Raw genomic sequence first — 18496 nt, 5'->3', positions numbered from 1 at the left:
CTCTTCCCTAGACCCCCTTCCCTGCGCAGCCACCTGTTCCCGCGGAGCGAGCCCCGCTCGCCCACCCAGGGCTCTCTCTGCTCAGAAGCGGCACCCTCCCTGGCCCCCCACCTCATCCTCTCTCGGCCCGGGTTCGGGAGCAGGGAAAGGACATCACAAGGGATTCGCCTCCCCCAGGAGTGAGTGCCCGGATTTCTGACTTCGACCTTTTTAGCGCCAGCCTCCCGCGGTAATCTCGGAATGGGCCTTGGACTGGCCGTGGGTAGCGGGTGGCTGGAGATGGCCTCCGAGAGAAGAGGCGCCGCTGTGTGTTGAACGGGTGGCCCCAGAGGAGAGCTCTCCTGTCTCCCTGAGGCAGCGGTCACTGATCGCAGGGTCTCATCTCGTTTTCCGTTAGTCCGGAGCTTCTGCAGACCAAAGACCCTTCCTCCAACACAGACCGAGCTTGTCCCCAAACTGCTGCTGGGGGTGTGCGTGTGACAACCAGAGCTGAGGCTGGAAGGCTGGGGCGTGAGGGGAAGAACTGAGAAAGGGTCGCAAAGGGGCTCAGTGAGAGGATGGGGTCATGGGGTCGGGTGGGAGGGAAGGAGCTGGAGCCCGCCATCCCCCAGACCCGGGAGATGGGAAGAGACCAGTCTGAATGGATCCCTAGTTCTTCCTCCAGCACCGCTAGAGGAGTTCAGGGACAGGACGGGAAAGGTCGCTGAGGGAGGAAGGCTCAACATTTGGGAACGGTGGCTGCCCCTAATCCACAGGAGAGGCCTTTTCCCTCTCTTGGTTGAAGTCCCCTACTACTGCAGGTCATGTGTGTCCACAAGGGGTGAGGGTTTCTGTGAAGCTCAAACTGGGGGACAGGGACCCCAGTGGCCCCGATCCCTTCCCCCCGCTTTTTCGGTTCCAGCCACTTCTCCACTGCCAACCTTTCAACCCCCCCCACCCACCCACCAGCCTTTGAACCTGGCTTAGGGACCTCAGAGCAGGGATTGCCTCCTCCAGAATAATCCTGGCAAAGGGGCTTCCTCCTTGGTTAGACTGTGGTGGGCTCACCCCTCCTGGCTCAGATCACAAAGCCTCATAGGGCAGCTTTGATCCTGCAGAGAAGCAGGAGGGAGAGGAGGGGGTGTCCACAGCAGGCTTAGAGGCCTATTGTCTACACTGCCTTCAATTTCATTAACAACCTGGGGCCATGGCAGTCGGGAGAGGAATTCCACAGGCCTGAGCCCTTTCTGGGGAGTGGATTTTTGTTCCTGGAGCTGTAAAAATGTCTCTTTTAGGACCTAGCGGTGGAGGAGGAGGAAGCCTATTATCAGGAATTAAGACCACTCCCAGGGGTCCCTGTGGCCACTGGCCAGTCCGGAAGAGTTTGGGAAAGACTTGAAAGCTTCTGGAGGGGTTAGGGACTATTGATCAGTGACTTTTGGACCGACTTCAAAGTTCATTCCATGAGCGCCCCCCCCCCAGGAATGTGGAAGGGCCCTAGGTGTTTGCGGAGCTAGAAAGATAAGGGCGGAGAATCAGGCCTGGTGGCACATCCCTTGGAGATTTGCAGGCAGAGGGTGGGAGCTGACGGCACTTCCTCACAGATGCACCTGAGTGTTGGGCACCACGAAGGGGCAAAGTTGGGTGGTGGTGGTGGCTCTGTGTGCCGTCTCTGACTCCAGGTCACGCAGAGTGGAAGGCCTTCCCCACTCCTGTTCTTAACATTCTTAGCCTATCTTTAGCCCTGACCTCGGTCCTGGCCCTGCCATAAACCAGTCACTTGTCCCTATTTAGGCTCTGTGGGGCCCAGCTTCCTCACAGGAGTACAGCCTGATTTAGGGTCATTAGAACAGGGTTGGGTGCCAATGTGTCCCAGTGACTTACAGGGCCCATAAAGCGGCCAGCCCAGTTGGCTCAAGTGGGAAAACCTGGCCTGGCAGCCTCCTTCCTCTTATTCAATACAGGTCCCCTGGTATCCCGAGTTCAAGTCTGCTGTCCTCTGACTCAGGGACGACCTTGGGCAACGTTCCTATTCCTCTCTGATGGCAACTTCCTCATCTATAAAGTGGGGACGATAATCCCTGCACTGCTGACTTCTGCCAATAAACAGCGATTGGGAGCCTGAGCCAGAGCCTGCCCAGCCCAGACTTTCACAACTGGCTTCATGGTGCTTGGGTGTAGCCACTGGCCTATGGCGGATGCAAAGATGAATCACAATCCTTGTCCTCTGGGGATTTTTCACTTGTGTAGCCTTTTCTGGAACAAAAGGGAGGCAGTGCTCAAACTAAAGGACTTTGAGGTCAGACATCCCTATGGTCACTTCTGGCTCTGCCCAGTTGCTCTGCAACCCAAGGAGGTTGGATTCAGGGGACCAGCAGGTGGCATGATGGTTAAGGGTGCTGGACTCCCACATGGTTGACCGTCGTTCAAGTCCCAGACCAGGCAGCTTTGTCTTTCACTTTCTCTCTCTCTCTGTCTTTCTCTTTCTCTCTATCTCCCTCTCTGATCAAACAGAAATGAATGAATACATAAATAAAGTTAAATTTTAAAAATAATTCTTTAAAGAAAAAAAGAAGATTCGGATTCATATCCTTCCTAGGCTGTAATAGGTACAGGGCAGAGGCAGAAGGGAGCTGAGACTCTGTGCTCTTGGTGTCCATAACTCAGTGGAAGGTCAAATGCATAACTCTAAACAGAAAACTGCCAAGCTTTATTATGTCTAGGGCGGGGTGGGGGGCAGACTGAGTAGAAGGCAGAAAATTAGAACAGGCTATAGGGCAACATACACATGCACACATGCGCTGGGACTGGAGCTCAAACCCCAGTCAGTCATGTGGTATCCTGCTTCCTCTGCACAGCACGTCACTGTCACTGCTACACCGTGGAGTCAGCCGCTGAGCTAAGTCTTAAAAGGCAAGTAGATATTAACAAACAAATAAACCAGGGAGGAAGAGGTATATGGAGGGGAATCCATAACTAGACACAACATCGTGAAATAGCAGAACACCAAAAACCAAAGAGAGGACAGATATGCGATATGGTGCCTACAAAGGAACAACTATTAGATAGCTGACTTCTTAACTGCCACCAGAAGACAACAGGGCAATGTCCCAAAGCACTAAGAGGACACAATAAGCAACCTAGAGTTGAATATCTTCCAGGACAAAGGTGAAATCTTCAGACAAAAAAAGAAAAAAAGAAAAGAAAAGAGAAGAAAAGAAAAGAAAGAAAGAAAGAAAAGAAAAAAAGAGAAAAAACGTTAGGGGAGAGAAGTCTAGACACTGAAAACAGGAGAAAATGCATGAAGTGGGGTGCACGGGAGCATCAGGTGAGGGGTGAGCTTATTGAAAGATGAGCCTATAGAGACATTTGTGGCCATTCAGACAGAACTTGGAGCCAGATGGAGGTGCAGCTATAAAACACAGTCGTCTGGGAGGCAAACCCACATGGAAGGTTCCTAGTTCGAGTCCAGAGACCTCCCTGACAGTGCCTGGCCTGCATGCCCGTGACCTGGGGCTAGCTGAGGCTAGAGGGGATTGTGGCATCAGGACTCTGTTGCCCTCTCTTCTCTCCTCTCACTCACTCATTAATGGAATTAATACACTTGGAAAACAAAATAGGGCTGGCCTCATGGCCCAGTCCTTAAAGGAGCTGGACCCACATGGCTGAGCATGTGGTTGGAGTCCCAGCCCTGGTGGCTTCAAAAACACAGGGTGTGTTTTCCTCCAATTCCAACAGGATGGAGAAATGGAGGAGAATGGACTGCAGTGTGACCATGCTGTCCAGGGTGCTTTCTCCTCTGTCTCCTTCTCTCTTTCTCTGGCAAGGGCCTGTGCCCTCTGCAGGGGAAAAAAGTAAACAGGGCTTGTTTGTTGAGATTAGAAGTTTGAACTGATCTTTTCTTCGGTGTGGGGTGGGTTCCAAGATCCTGATTTGATAGGACAGGAAACATCCTCAACTCTAAAGGGGGATAGGGATTCTTAGTTACTTCTTTTTTTTTTTCCCCCACTTTTTTTTGGAGAGGTTTTTGCTATAAGGCGCTTGTGCTCTCCAGAAAGGCAGAGAGAGACAGAGAGACAGAAAGCGAGAAATCACCCCCCAGGGGGGATGGCCATGCCGCAATTCCTTCTCCTCCATTCTCCTCTCGGGATCTTGGGCATGTACACACACGTGCCCGGCGTGAGTTTAAGCCACCAGGTCTGGAACTCGAATCGCGGTCGGCTATATGGGAGTCCAGTGACATAGCCATTACACTAACTGCTGGTCCCACCATATACATCATTTTTAACAAAGAATCTTACATTCTGTGTCTGTTAAATCTCTTTCCTCTAAACCTGTCCCTCTCCCCTTAGTTATTTCTTTTAGCTACAGAAGAGGAAGCCAAGGCTCATAAATGGCAGTAATGGGACCAGCAGTTAGCGTAATGCCTATGTCACTGGACTCCCATGTAGTCGACCGCAGTTTGAGTCCTGGACCCGGTGGCTTAAACTCACACTGGGTGCATATGAGTGCGTGCCCAAGATCCCGAGAGGAGAATGGAGAAGGGACTGTGGTGTGGCCATCCCCCTGGGTGGGTGATTTCTCGCTTTCTGTCTGTCTCTCTCTGTCTGTCTCTGGCGAGCGCATGCACCCTATAGCCAAAACCTCTCCAAATAAATAAATAAATAAATAGCAGTAATTACCCAAGTTGTCCAGTAAGAAGAGCAGAGGTGAGATTTGAACCCTGATCTACTGTCCCCCTTCCAGTATTCTTTTCACACTATCTCACTTCATCCCCCCCCCTTCCTCCCATTTGGAGCCCTAGCTTTTTATCTGCTCTTGCTTCCTTCACCTTCAGAGTCTCTACTGATTAGCAGATGATTCAGGGAAAGGTTTGCAGTCCCTGGGTGTTGAGATTAAATCTACACCCAGAGCAAGATTTAATCAGTAGCCTGGGTTCCACCACTCCCCAGCTGGATCTCTGCCATTACTCCAACAAAGACCAACTCCTCTCCTCCCAGCACCTGCGAGGCCGTAGTGCCTCTTCCTTTCTCTTTATGCCTCCGTATTTCTCTGGACTTTGGAAAGACTCCTAAGGGAATAGAGAGAGGAGGCCAGGAGAGAGAGCTAGAAGCTGTCTCTGGGGCAGGAAAGGGGCCTGCTTGTAGAGAAGCTGGCAGAAACTTCTGACCATGAACACTCTGAAAGAGCAATACTATTTAGTAGGACGCGTGGAACAGTCCAGCAATGGAGATGACATGTTCTCTTCCTGCTCTGCAGAAAGCTTGAGAATATTCTCCTGTGGTTGGCTTCTCCCAGAGTCTCAGCCACAGGAGCCCACGCTCCCACCAGCGGGAGGCTGGGATTAACGCTTCTCTGAACCTTCCAACAGTATTCATCTGTGTTCTAACTTTGTGGGGGAGGGACCCCTTAAGAGGGAGATGAGGGAGAATCAGGAGGGAAAAAAAAGGAAGAGTCACACAGACATCCTTGCCAGAGAGGGGAGAGTCTCTCTTCAGCTCCTTCAGGATGTGTGTCACTAATAATCTTATCTCTCAGAGGCAACTATTTTACAATTTCACACACACACACACACACACACACACACACACACACACTTAAAATTTTCCAGAGGGACCTCAGATAGACCAAGAGCGAGAAAAAGAGGGAAGCTAGGAAGCACCCTCTTTCTAGCGGAAATGGCAATGCCATAATCCCCTCTCTTCTACTTTCCTTTCAGGATTTTGTACACACATGCCTGGCATGTTTTATAAGTCACCAGGTTCGGGACTCGAACCTGGACCATTCAGTTGGCTGTGTGGGATCCAGCTGTCATAACCACACCACCACTGGCTGGCCCACAATTTCACCTTTCTTCTTCTTTTTAGGTTTTCGCCCTAGGGTGCATGCACATGCCTGAGAGAGACAGGGACAGAGAGAGGGAAAGGGAAAAATCTCCCAGTGAGAATGGGCAGGCCACATCTCCTCTCTTCCATTCTCTCTCAGGATTTTGGGCATGCACGCACATGTATCCAGCATAATGTTTTAAAAACATATAGCAAACAACTGTTTATCGCAGACCTTCCAGCTGACTCGTGTGGAAAAGGCACTATGAAAATTTTTAGGTTTTTTTTTTTTTTTGGAGAGGTTTTTGCTATAGAGTACGTGCGTTCACCAGAAAGACAGAGAGAGACAGAGACAGAAAGTGAGAAATCACCCCCCCCAGGGGGAGGGACCACGCCACAATCCCTTCTCCTCCATTCTCCTCTCGGGATCTTGGGCACGCACGCACATGTGCCCGGTGTGAGTTTAAGCCACCAGGTCTGGGACTCAAACCGTGGTCAACTACATGGGAGTCCAGTGACATAGCCATTATGCCAACTGCTGGTCCCTCTGAAAATTAATGAGTCTAGATGATCTCTCTAAATGGATTTATGTTAAAATACACAACATTCTTACATAATATCTGTTTTGTATATGTGACATAATATAACATTTAATGACAAAAATCGTGTTTCCAAAAATAATTTGTTGAAGGTTAGGTATTTTTCTTTTCTCTACCTAGAATCTTTCACAAGAATAAAATATGTGGAAATTAAGTTCTTCTTATTATCAGAAATCCTTAACACAGATAAACACATAAAATGGCCCCAATTTCCTTTTAACTACTTATACCAATATTCAGAACTGGGGCCTTCTTTAAGCAACATACCAATGTATGCTACTCCCTGTGATAGATTCTGAATGTTTAATGACCACTTTCCCACTTGTGCTTTCTCATATTTAAGAACACAGGATCAGTAATAAGTAGAATAGAAACAAAATCAAAATACAAGCTCTGCAACGAATTGTGATGAACAGAGCCACGACAAATCCAATGTGCTGGGAGTGTGCGATAGGTTTGTATGTGCGTGACCAAAGCCTGGCTGGACCGTACAGTTCATTCAAATGTTGTAATGTTTCTAAACTGTTGGCATTAAGCACTTCAAATAATTCTAAATATCATATCATTGAGTGTCAGAGAAGGCACCTATGTTAGCAGAGACTAGCCTAAAGTGAGCTCCACCCTGAAGGACAGTCACCACATTCATGGGCAAAATTGAAATTGTCTAGGTTTCATGAACAATATTTTTGCTTTGCTGCAGTGAATAAATTCACCACTGTCAGAAAATCCCTGCTTACATACTGAAATAAGAATGAAATAATTAATTTAACAAAGAAAACATCACCTTGGTAAAGTAGAAAAAAAAATTTTTCCAAGGTCATAAATTTCCATTTAAAACGTTTCAGTTTTAATAAAAATAATGGACCCACAAACAAATCCTCTGCTTACTCAGGTTTGCATTTTTTTTTAAATGGCGATAAATTAAGTATACCAGAAAGACAAATCTGACACTCCCTTCAAGGCTTCTTAAAACAAAGCGTGTTGGAATAATGCCAAGAATAATGGAGTTTAGGGGGCCAGCAGGTGGCGTGGTGGTTAAGGCGCTGGACACTCCCACATGGCCGACTGTGGTTCTGAGTCCTGGACCTGGTGGCTTGCTTTCTCACTTTCTCTATGTGTGTCTCTATGGTCAAATTAAAATAAATGAATGAATAAATAAAATTAAATAATTCTTTAAAAAAGAGAAAAATGGGGTTTAACACAAACAAATAAACAAGTTAGTGACTGCTCCCTTCATCAGAAGATTCCACTCCTGAATGGCTAGCAGCAGCACTGATTTTTTTCTGTCTGTCTTCACATAATTTCTTGCAACTCGGAGCTGCCATTGTTATCCTCTAGTGCAGCTCTTTGTACGGTGATTTGGCTAAGACTTTGACCCCTTCAGGGCAGACTGTCCTCAGTTCATCTTTATTGAGAGAGAAGGGTGGTGCACCATTTAATACTCCAAGGCTGTTGACAGTCACAGGGTGAATCCCTTCAACTGTAACCGTGCCTTCACGTCCGGTGGCGTCGTAAGTGATATTGACAACGGCACATTCTGCCATGGCACATGGAACCTCTGAGCAACACTCTGGCCAGTGGTCAGTCTGAGGATGAGCTCGTCCTGCACTTCCTCCATCTGAGATTTCCTTGGGTCTACTGGAAGTGGCTTGTGTCTCTGGCTATCCCGCACAAAACTGCCAGCACTGTCGCTGGAGCTGCTGTTCTGACGGTCACATTTGCTGGGACCTTTGACAAAGGATCAGGTGCTGGAGCAGAAGTAGGAGTGGGACAGGGACAGGAGCCGGGGTTGGAGGTGGTGATGGAGTAGGGGGAGTAGCAACTGGTCATGGGCCATACTCCATCCTTTGTTTCTGTAAGGTACTTGTGTACTGTGGATCAGCACATCCTAACCCAGATTCTGGAGGTCTCACGATATCCAAAATGTTATTTGGCACAAATCAGAGTCTCCACTTGCATTTTGAACTTTCCACCATTGCTTCCTCTCATCAAGTACCTCTAGAACATCATCCTTTAGAACTGACAGCTCGCTGCTATTCCTCGCCATAAAGTCAAACTTGGATGTGGCGTATTTCTTGGGCCGTGTTTTGACTGGGTCATAATTTCTATCCACATGGCAATTAGGAGTTGGCTTAAAAGCAGCAGCAGCCTCCCCTGGTCTAGAGAGGGCCCTTTGTGTAGGTGCTGAATGTGCAGCCATGAGCTGGAGGGTACTCGGATACACTGGGGTGCTCTGTGGATAATCTTTTGCGCTCATGCTCTGTTACATTTCCACAGACTCAGCCAGTTGATAAAGATCCTGTCCTGGGACCAGCAGTTAGCGTAATGGCTATGTTGCTGAACTCCCATGTAGCTGACCGTGGTTCAAGTCCCAGACCCGGTGGCTTAAACTCATGCTGTCCCTCTGTGCGTGCGTGCCCAAGATCCCAAGAGGAGAATGGATAGGGGAATGGAGGAGAAGGGATTGCGGCATGGCCATCCCCCCTAAGGGGTGATTTCTCGCTTTCTATATCTCTGTCTCTCTCTGTCTTTCTGACAAGCGCACGTGCCCTATAGCAAAAACCTCTCCAAAAAAAAAAAAGATCTTGTCCCATTGGCACGCCTATGAAGTTCAGCACTGGGGGCTCCCAACCATTGCGGAACTGTGGGACATATGGTGGAATGAGCTGTTATTTTGGCCCCTCCGCTCTGGCTTTCATCCAAGTTTCGCCCAATGACATTCACAGCTGCCATTCCTCAGGACTGACAGTATAATTTAAGAAATCAATTGTATCCTTGGTCAACAGGGGGCTGAGTACCTAACTGGCTAGTTCAGGCCTCCTGTCACCTGCACCAACATTTTTACTGGAGTAAGTAGAAAATGAACCAAATCTGCAGCACTGGGATTCTGGATGTGAGACTTTCATTTAGCCAGAAGGTTAAATCCATGCTTAAAATTTTAGAAACAGTCAATAAATTCATTGGGAGGTGGGGGTTTTGCCCACAGTGTTAAAACACCCTCTCCTGGTCCTTCCTTTTGACTTTTCTTAGTTTTCTTTCTTTTAGAAAGCTCAGAAAATGCTTCAGCTACATTTGGAGTTTTGTAATCAAAATATTCAATGTTGGGACCAGTAGTTAGCATAATGGCTATGTCACTGAACTCCCATGTAGTCGACCGCAGTTTGAGTCCCAGACCCGGTAGCTTAAACTCAAACCGGGCACATGTGCGTGCATGTCCAAGATCCCGAGAGGAGAATGGAGAAGGGATTGCAGTATGGCCATCCCCCCCGGGGGGTGATGTCTTGCTTTCTGTCTCTCTGTCTCTCTCTGTCTTTCCGGCGAGCACAACAAACACCCAAAAAAAAAAAAAAAAAAAAAAAAAAAGATTTGCACATCTCTGTCAATTCGGGCTGCCATCACTTTGGGTATCTCTTCCTGCTCATGGTACTGCCTTGGTTTCTCAAAATCTCCTTGGTCAGCTGCCCACGCAGACCAGGCTGCCACCCGACTTCTGATGCTCACTGAGTAACAGTCCCAGTGGCACGGGCGCCAGGGCTCTGGGTAGAGGCGCTATTCAGGGTCTGCAGGCTGCCTCTTGTGTCCCCCGTTTGCTATCACCGATGGCACTTTCAATATCTTCACTAATTAGATTTGCCTTAATCTCATCACATTGGAAAAGTTGAGGATCTGGCTTGTTCTGGGTTGCTTCTTTGCACACCAGGGCAAGAATGGAATCAGAGTTGCACGAATGCGTCACAGCTGTGTTCAGAGGAAAAGTCTCCAGTTCATTCTTCGATTCTAAATCAATCAGGTTCACAGCTCTGTTATCCACCTGAGGAATCATATATTTTTGAAAAGAATTACTTTATATTTATTTATTTATTTATTTTAATTTGACCGGAGGGTGGCAGAGAGAGAGAGAAAGTGAGAAAGCAATTCACCAAGTCCAGGACTCGAACTGTGGTTGGCCATGTGGGAATCCAACGCCCTTAACACAATGCCACCTGTCAGCCCCAAGAATCATATCCTGAGTCCACACTTTGCCCTTGGCATCAAGCAATTTCAGCCTCCTTGTCCCGTCATCAGCAGGTATCATAGCGTCTTTCTGACCCAGAACAGAGGGAGTCAAGGGTTCAGTGCGGCACTGAGATGTCTGACGCACTGCTGACACCGTCCTGTGCGTGAGTCTTCCTTTGTTCATAAAGGGCCTGGGCACTTGTTTTTGAACTGTGGTCTCTGTCCATTCGTGAAAAGGTAGGTGATGATCTGTAGCCATTCATTTGAGATAGGCACATTCCATAACCACTGAGATGATCAGAAATATGGCTGTTTGGGACCAGCAGTTGGCGTAATGGCTATGTCGCTGGACTCTCATATAGTCGACAATGATTCGAGTTCCAGACCCGGTGGCTTAAACTCACACAAGGCATGTGTGTGTGCATGCCCAAGATCCCAAGAGGAGAATGGAGAAGGGATTCTGGCATGGCCATCCCCCTGCGGGGTGATTTCTCGCTTTCTGTCTCTTTGTCTCTCTCTTTCTTGTGAACACATGAGCCCTGTTAGCAAAAACCTCTCCAAAAAAAAAAAAGAGAGAGAGAGAAATATGATCGTTCATTGTGACTTTCCCTTCTATGTTCTCAAAAATGAAAACAAGTTCCAATTCTTATGTTTCCATTCAGTCCAATGAAGGCTATCTTCAGGTGTGCTCACCCGCCATTGCCTGCGAAGTCTGGAACTGCGCGCCTGCCTGTGGCCACACCGGGTCACGCGCCATACTCAGCATGGGTGTTAGGCTGCCAGGTCTGGAATACTCAAACTGTAATTGGCCATGTGGGAGTCCAGTGCCTTAACCACCATGTCCCCTATTTTACATAATTTTAAAAATTTAACTTTATTTATTTACTTATTTTATTATCATTTTTAAACTTTGATCAGAAAGGGACAGAGAGGAAGAGAGAAAAAGATAAAGATAAAGAGAGATGGAAAATGAGAAAGCAAGCTGCCAGATCTGGGATCTGAACTGCAGTCAAACTTGTGAGACTCTAGTGCCCTTAACCACCATGTCATCTGCTGGCCCCCAATTTTACATATTTTTAAGAAAGAAAAAATGAATCCACCCTTAATCCTGTTTGATTTTTCCGTGTTCTTTTTGAAGTTTTGTCTTTATGGAAAGACACTATTGACATAGTGAACAACTGAGTGTCCTGCCTCTTAACCTTTACATGTCCATGCAAACATGAGTCCATTTACTGCTCCCTAGCCATTTTCTGTTTGTTTAAGAATTATTTTATTTAACTTTATTCACTCATTTATTTTTAATTTGACCAGAGAGGGACAGAGTGAGAGAGAGAGAAAGAGAGGGAAAGTGAGAAAGCAAACTACCAGATCTGGGACTCGAACCACAGTTGGCTACGTGGGAGTCCAGCGCCCCTAACCACCATGCCACCTGCCAGCCCAGCTGTTTTTAACCTTTACATGTCAGTGCAAACATGAGCCCATGTTACCGCTTAGCTTTCACCACTGTCATTTTGTGGCCCCACAATATACCCAAGTGTGTCATCAGCTTACTTTCCATTATAAATAACACTGCGGTGAACATCTTCCCAGTGGAGGGATAGGACCACAGCGTGGGTGAGGAAACTAGAAGTCCGGTTCCTCTTCCCAGCTCCTCATTGAGCAGAGCTACCTAAGTTCATGAAAATAGTTGGAGGCATTGCAGGAGTTAAGGTAAAAGGTTTGCCAGACTCCCTTGGAGGCAGTCCTAACTCTTTGACCTCTGATGTGTCTGTAAGGTAGGGGATACGTGTGTGAGAGGGAGTGTTGATGTACAGACCAGATTTGAAGCGTCGGAAGGGTGTGCTTGTGGGTGCCTCCTCCTGGACAGTGTTTGCATAACAGTGGCGCCCTCTGCTGTTTCAATTGTCCCTGCTCTTCCATTTGTTTAGGGCTTTTAGTTTGGAAGTTCTCCCTATCTAACTGTATGTTTACCCTGCCTTAGTGTTTCTTTCCCAGTTGCAGGAAGGGCGTCCCCTAACAGCAATGAAATAGCGTTCAGAGAGTCAAAAACAGTGCTTTAGATCTACCTCAAAATCCCGTCCACTACAGGAGACTTCCCAGACACTATTACCTCCAACAACCTTGGATTTGAACCACTCTCTCTTAGATATCAGGGGAGAAGCAGAGAAGCTTCAGATGAGAATGTGGCTGCAAGTTAAAAAAAATACAGCGTTAGCCACTTCCTTCTCCAGGTGTGGCCCCTGGCTCCCCTGTGCGCTCGGCGGTGGTGGAGATATTAGAGCCGCAGAGAGAAGCTGAGGTTTAGGAAGGCAGCACAGATAGCTCTGCCCTCATGTCATAGAAGGGCTACAGGTGGGCACAGTGGAGTGATTAGACCCACTGACCCGGCTTCCTTCCTGACTATGGCAACTGGAGAAGGTGGGGCGAGGTGTGCTGCTCTTCCATAGTAAGTAATCCCAAGATCCCCCGAAGTGTGAAGTTCAATGAAGACTATGGGACAAGTAGGGGCAGGCCGGCTTCATGGGTGTGGAAGGAGACACTGCTCTTAGAAGGTGTCTACACTCGGTTTAACGTTCTGCTGTTATTGTCTTGGAATTATTTTTTTATATATTTAATTTTTAAAAAGAATGATCTATTTACTTATTTAACTCCATTTATTGTTATTATTATTATTTTAATTTGACCAAAGAGATACATAGAGAGAAAGGAAAAGCGAGAAAGCAAGCTGCTAGGTTTAGGACTTGAACTAGGGTCAACCATATGGACACATATATGTATATGTATGTGTATGTGTATATATATGTATACATATATATATATATACACATATATATACATACACTTTTTTTTAAAGAGAGATTTTTGCTGTAGGGTACATGTGCTCGCAGGAATGACAGAAAGAGACACAGAGACAGAAAGCGAGAAATCACTCAGGGGAGGTGGGGGGAAATGGTCCCTCCGCCATCCCTTCTCCTCCATTCTCCTCTCGGGATCTTGCGCATGGGCACACGGACGCCCAGCCTCAGTTTCAGCTGCTGGTTCGAGACTCAAACCTTTATCAACTACGAGGGAGTCCAGTGACGTAACATTTACACCATCTGCTGGTCCTGAAACTCTTAATTTTTGAACAACTGGCTCCGCGTTTTCATTTTATAGCATCTAGTGGGGGAGTGACCGTGGAGTCTGTCCTCTGGCTGCACCCTTCCAGGACTGGCCAGGAGCAGCTGGGCAAGGGCAATGGGCGCCCAGCCCACCGCGCGCGGCTCACAGCCCACCGCGCGCGGCTCACAGCCCACCGTGCAGTGCCGCTGTCCCTCCGCGCGCCACGGCCTCTCCCACAGCCGGAAGGTGATCAAGGTGCCGGCGCGCTCCCGGGCCTCCAGAGCGCCACCTGCTGTTGGGGGCGCTGCCTGACGAGCGCCGTCTCCATCTGGGCCAACGTCGTCCTAGAGCGCTGACAGGGCCGGGCGCCGACAGCAGGGCAGCGCAAACTCGGCCCTCGGCGTTCGCTGCAGGTTTGGCTCTCCTGGAACGTTCTGGATCGCACCTGCCTGCCTTCTGCCTCTACTACCTGATCTTGCTCTGCGCTCAGGCCTAGAAGCCCGTGGGCCCGGGAGGCGGGTGCGGCGCGGCTGTCCGGACTTGGTCCCGCGCACAAGCACAGCCTTCGGCCATTCACTATGCTTTCTGGACCCTTTTCTGAACCGGTCCCTGCTCCGAGGACTTGTACCCCGCGTCTTCGTGCTTCCCGCTATTACAATCATTAGGATCACGCAGTGGGCAACCTTGTCTACACCGTCAGAGGCAAGAGCCTGGTCCCGAAATTGTAATACCGTTCACTGGGAATAGCTGAGCCTCACTCACTGCCAAGACTTTGGGAGCCAAGGAATGACGACCATGCGAGCTGGGGTCACCAAGTCTACGGAGGACATACCGCACAGAAGATGGAAGGGAGGCATTTCAGGTGTTGTGTTTTGTTTCGTTTTTCTCTCCTGTCCACAGGTAGCAGGGTCTCACCGCTTGGATGCCATAAAGAGACTGAGTTCCTGGAAACGGAAGTCTTCCCCCGGCCTCGCCTCCCCCACAATTCACAGGATAGGTCTGGAGTGGGCAGAGACGATGTTCAAACTCATGAAGTCCTGCCAGGGCAGAACCCGGGATCTGAGTCTCGCCCACCGCTCCTGCGCTGCCTGGGTCTGGGCAGGACCGCTTGTCTGCGTACTTCCACGCAGGCCACCCACACGGCATGAAGCAAGCTACCGCTAGTTTTCTTCTGTTGTTGTTGTTGTTTTGTGGGTTTTTTTTTTGTCTTTTAAAAGGGATCATTTATTTAATTCCATTTGTTATTATGTTTTAACTTAGTAAGAGAGAGCGAGAAAGAGAAAGCAAGAAAGCAAGCAAGCTCCCCCCCTCCCCCATCTGGGACTCCAACCACGGTCGGCCATGTGGGAATCCAGCGCCTTTAACCACTACGCCACTTGCTGGTCCTGCCGCAGCTAGTTCTACTACTGTGGGAAAAGCCAACAAGGTTCCTGCTCAGGGCCTCGGGCTTGTAGGAGACCGAGCAAGGCAGAGGTAGGAATTCCATCCAGTGACCTCTGCCGCGAGACACGGGCCTGGCTGAAGGGTCCCGAGCTGGGGGGATACTGCCGGGATGGAGGTATTGAGACTGGGACTCTTAAGTCCTAAGGGAATTGAAGCTTGACCAGGATGGGAGAGGAGGGCTGTTCAAGTAGGTGACCTCAGAGATGCAAGGTGCCTTCGATTCCCCAGGGGGTGTCTGAACTCTTGAGGCAGACGTCGATTCATGTGGGTTATTAGACCGGTATGGACGCGTCCTGGATTCAAGGTCGGATCCTGAGTATAGGCTGCAGGGGAGGAAAGGGGAGACGGCTCCTTGCGCTCGGCGGAGGGCATGGACCTCTTCAGCACCACGAGCTGGACAGCGCCCTCGCTGAGGTTGCGAACCCTCCAGCCGCACCGCAGTAGGCGCAGCCCCGCTGCCCTTGCGCGCGCTGGGCGATCTTTCCCGGGGTGGCCTGGCGGAGCTCCAGGCCCCGAGGCTGCGTGGGGCCGGATCCTGCGCCAAGAGGCTCTGGTTCAGCCTGAGGTCTGGGATGAGGAGTAGGGAGGGAGCCGGGGGCCAGGCCGAGCTGGTCGCGGAAAGCAGGTGTCAGCAGCCGGCCAGGGCGCGGAAGGCGGAGCCGGGCTACACACCTCGAAGCTCCTTCCGGTTCGCTGCGCTTGGGTGTGGACGCTGCGCCGGTGCACGTTGCCACCGACCTTCTGGGACCCACCGGCCAAGACGCGCAGCCTCCACCTCGACCTCCCACCCCAGGTTAGAAGGCAAGATAAGGGGCACCTCTGCTAGGAAACGGAGGTGCAGAAAGGCTGTTTGAAGGGGGCCAGGCAGAGCTCCCGCGGCGCTGACCCGGCTGCAGCGAGAGAAGGTAGGGACTGCCTTTAGGAATCTTGCAGATGGCCACTTAGGGCCGATACCACACAGTGTCTCCTCCGAGCCTCGCGACAGCCGAGCAAAGGGGACCCGAATCCACGAGCGGTCTCAGGGAGGGCAGCAGACCCCTGTAAGTTCTAGGACTCCAGTGCAGGGTTTTCCACGTCAGCTCAGCTGTTCCCCTCTGCCGGGCTGTTTGGGGCCTGAGGAGACAAATACAGGAGAGCCACTTGGGGACCGGGCGGCAATTACGGGCTTGGGAGGGAGAGCGCACGTGTCGCGGGAACCCCGGACAGGGAGGATCCGCTGACTGGTTGTGCCTCCGACGTGGTGCTGAACCCAGATTGGTCCTGGGGCCAGCAGTGCAGGCAGGGCCCAGCTGAAGTACGAGAACACTTTTGGGTATTTATTGTTCACAGCATTGTTCAAAACAGTAAAAAATGGGGACAAGGAACCAGCAAATGGGGTGGTGATTAAGACGCTAGACTCCTAAATGGTCCACTGTGGTTGAGTCCCAGACAACGTTGCTTGAAACTCACCGCAAGTGTGTGTATGTGTTTGCATGCCCAAAATCACAGCAGAAGAATGGAGGAGACAGGATTTTTACGTGGGCATCCACCCCGAGGATGATTTCTCACTCTCTCTCTATGTCTCTGGTGAGTGCATGCTAGTAACAATCTCTCTTAAAAAAAAAAAAGTGGGAACAAGGCAAATGTCCATCAACTGATGAATGGATAATAAAATGTGGTGGGACCTACAGTTGGTGTCGCTGGATTCCCATGTAGTCGACCGTGGTTCGAATCCCAGACCTGGTGGCTTAAACTCACACTGGGCGTGTGTGCATGTGTACCCAAGATCGCAAGAGAAGAATAGAGGAGAAGGGATTGTAGTGTGGTCATCCTCCCTGCAGGGTGATTTCTCGCTTTCTGTCTCTCTGTCTCTCTGTCTTTCTGGCAAGTGCACACACCCTATAGCAAAAACCTCCCCACCCAAAAAAAATGTGGTATGTCCATATAACAGAATATTATTCAGTTATAAAAAGGGAAGACATTGTGATACATACTAAAACATGGATGGATCTTGAAAACATTGTGCTGGGCCAACAGGTAGTAGAGTGGTTAAGGTGCTGGACTCCCATATGACTGCCGTTCAAGTCCTGGACCTGGAGGCTTCAAAACCATGTCTGGTGAGTACGCATGTGTGTACAAAATCCTGAGAGAAGAATGGAGAAGGGATTGTGTCTTGGCCATCCCTCTGGCAGGTGACTTCTTTTCTTCTGTGTCTCTCTCTGTCTTTCTCCAGGGAGTGTGCATGCACCCTATGCCAAAAAAACTTAAAAAAAAGAAAAAAAGACCTTTTTCTTTTCTTTTCTTTTTCTTTTTTTTTTTTTTGGTTTGCACCAGGTGCATGTGCGAACATACCCAAAATCCCAAGATGAGAATGGAGAAGGAAGGAACTGTAGCATGGCCATCCTCCCTTGGGGGTGATTTTTCACTTTCTCTCTCTCTCTAGCAAGTGCAAGCACCTGATAGCAAAAATAAATAAATAAATAGATAGGGACCAGCAGATGGCGTAATGGCTATGTTGCTGGACTCCCATGAGTAGACCACGATTTGAGTCCCAGACCCAGTGGATTAAACTCATGCCAGGCCGTGTGCATTTGTTCCCAAGAGGAGAATGGAGAAGGGATTGGTCCCTTATTACTGATTTCTAATTTAATTCAGTTGTAGACAGTGAGGGGGGGAGAAAGCACCTTCCAGCGGAGCCAGCGGAGCATAGTCCTGCTGCAATTTCTTTTCCTCCATTTCTCCATTCATCAGGATTTGGGACATGTATGCACATACATCCGGTGTGTTTTTCAAGCTTCTGGGGCTGGGATTCAAACTGTGGTTGTCCACATGAAATTCACCTTCCCCACTGTGGTTAAGTGGCTGTGGGGCTTGCCCTGTTTTTTGTTTTTAATCACTTTTCTTCTCTTTTCCTCTTTCTTGTCTTCTTTGGGCTTGAAAATCTTCTGGTCTCATTTTACCTTGACCACTGTGGAGGTTATAATTCTATGCCATTTCACAATTTCACATGCAAGAGTCTTACCAAGTAACTCCTATTCCCCATCACCATTTTTGCTTTTGTTTTCATATATTTAATACTATATGTGTTATACACTCCACAATGTATTTTCTTTTTGGAAGATTTTTGCTACGGGGCACATGTGCTCACTGGAGAGACAGAAAGAGACAGAGACAGAAAGGGAGAAATCACCCCGAGGGGCTGGCCATGCCGCAGTCCCTTCTCCTCCAGTCTCTTGGAATTTTGGGCATGCACATACACCTGGCCTGAGTTTAAAGTCACTGGGTCCAGGACTCAAACTACAGTAGTCCACATGGGAATCCAGCAATGTAACCATTATGCCTTTTGCTGGTCCCATTTTTTTTATAGACCATAGATTAGTTTATTTATTATTTATTTTTTACTTTTTATTTATTTATTTTTTTTGGAGAGGTTTTTGCTACAGGGCACGTGCGCTCGCCAGACAGAGAGAGACAGAGAGACAGAAAGTGAGAAATCACCCCCCAGGGAGGATGGCCACGCCGCAATCCCTACTCCTCCGTTCTCCTCTCAGGATCTTGGGCACGCACGCACAC

At 49.0% G+C, this 18496-nt stretch overlaps 1 pseudogene; it reads right to left on the bottom strand.

The window, feature by feature from the left end:
• Window positions 1-7620: 7620 nt before the first annotated feature.
• Window positions 7621-14647, bottom strand: LOC102481846 (epidermal growth factor receptor kinase substrate 8-like; annotated as a pseudogene).
• Between the last annotated feature and the right edge of the window lie 3849 nt (window positions 14648-18496).

This window comes from Tupaia chinensis, unplaced genomic scaffold (genome assembly GCF_000334495.1).
Source record: "Tupaia chinensis unplaced genomic scaffold, TupChi_1.0 Scaffold000407_4, whole genome shotgun sequence".
Lineage (NCBI taxonomy): Eukaryota > Metazoa > Chordata > Mammalia > Scandentia > Tupaiidae > Tupaia > Tupaia belangeri.
This window is presented reverse-complemented; position numbering and strand designations above follow the sequence as displayed.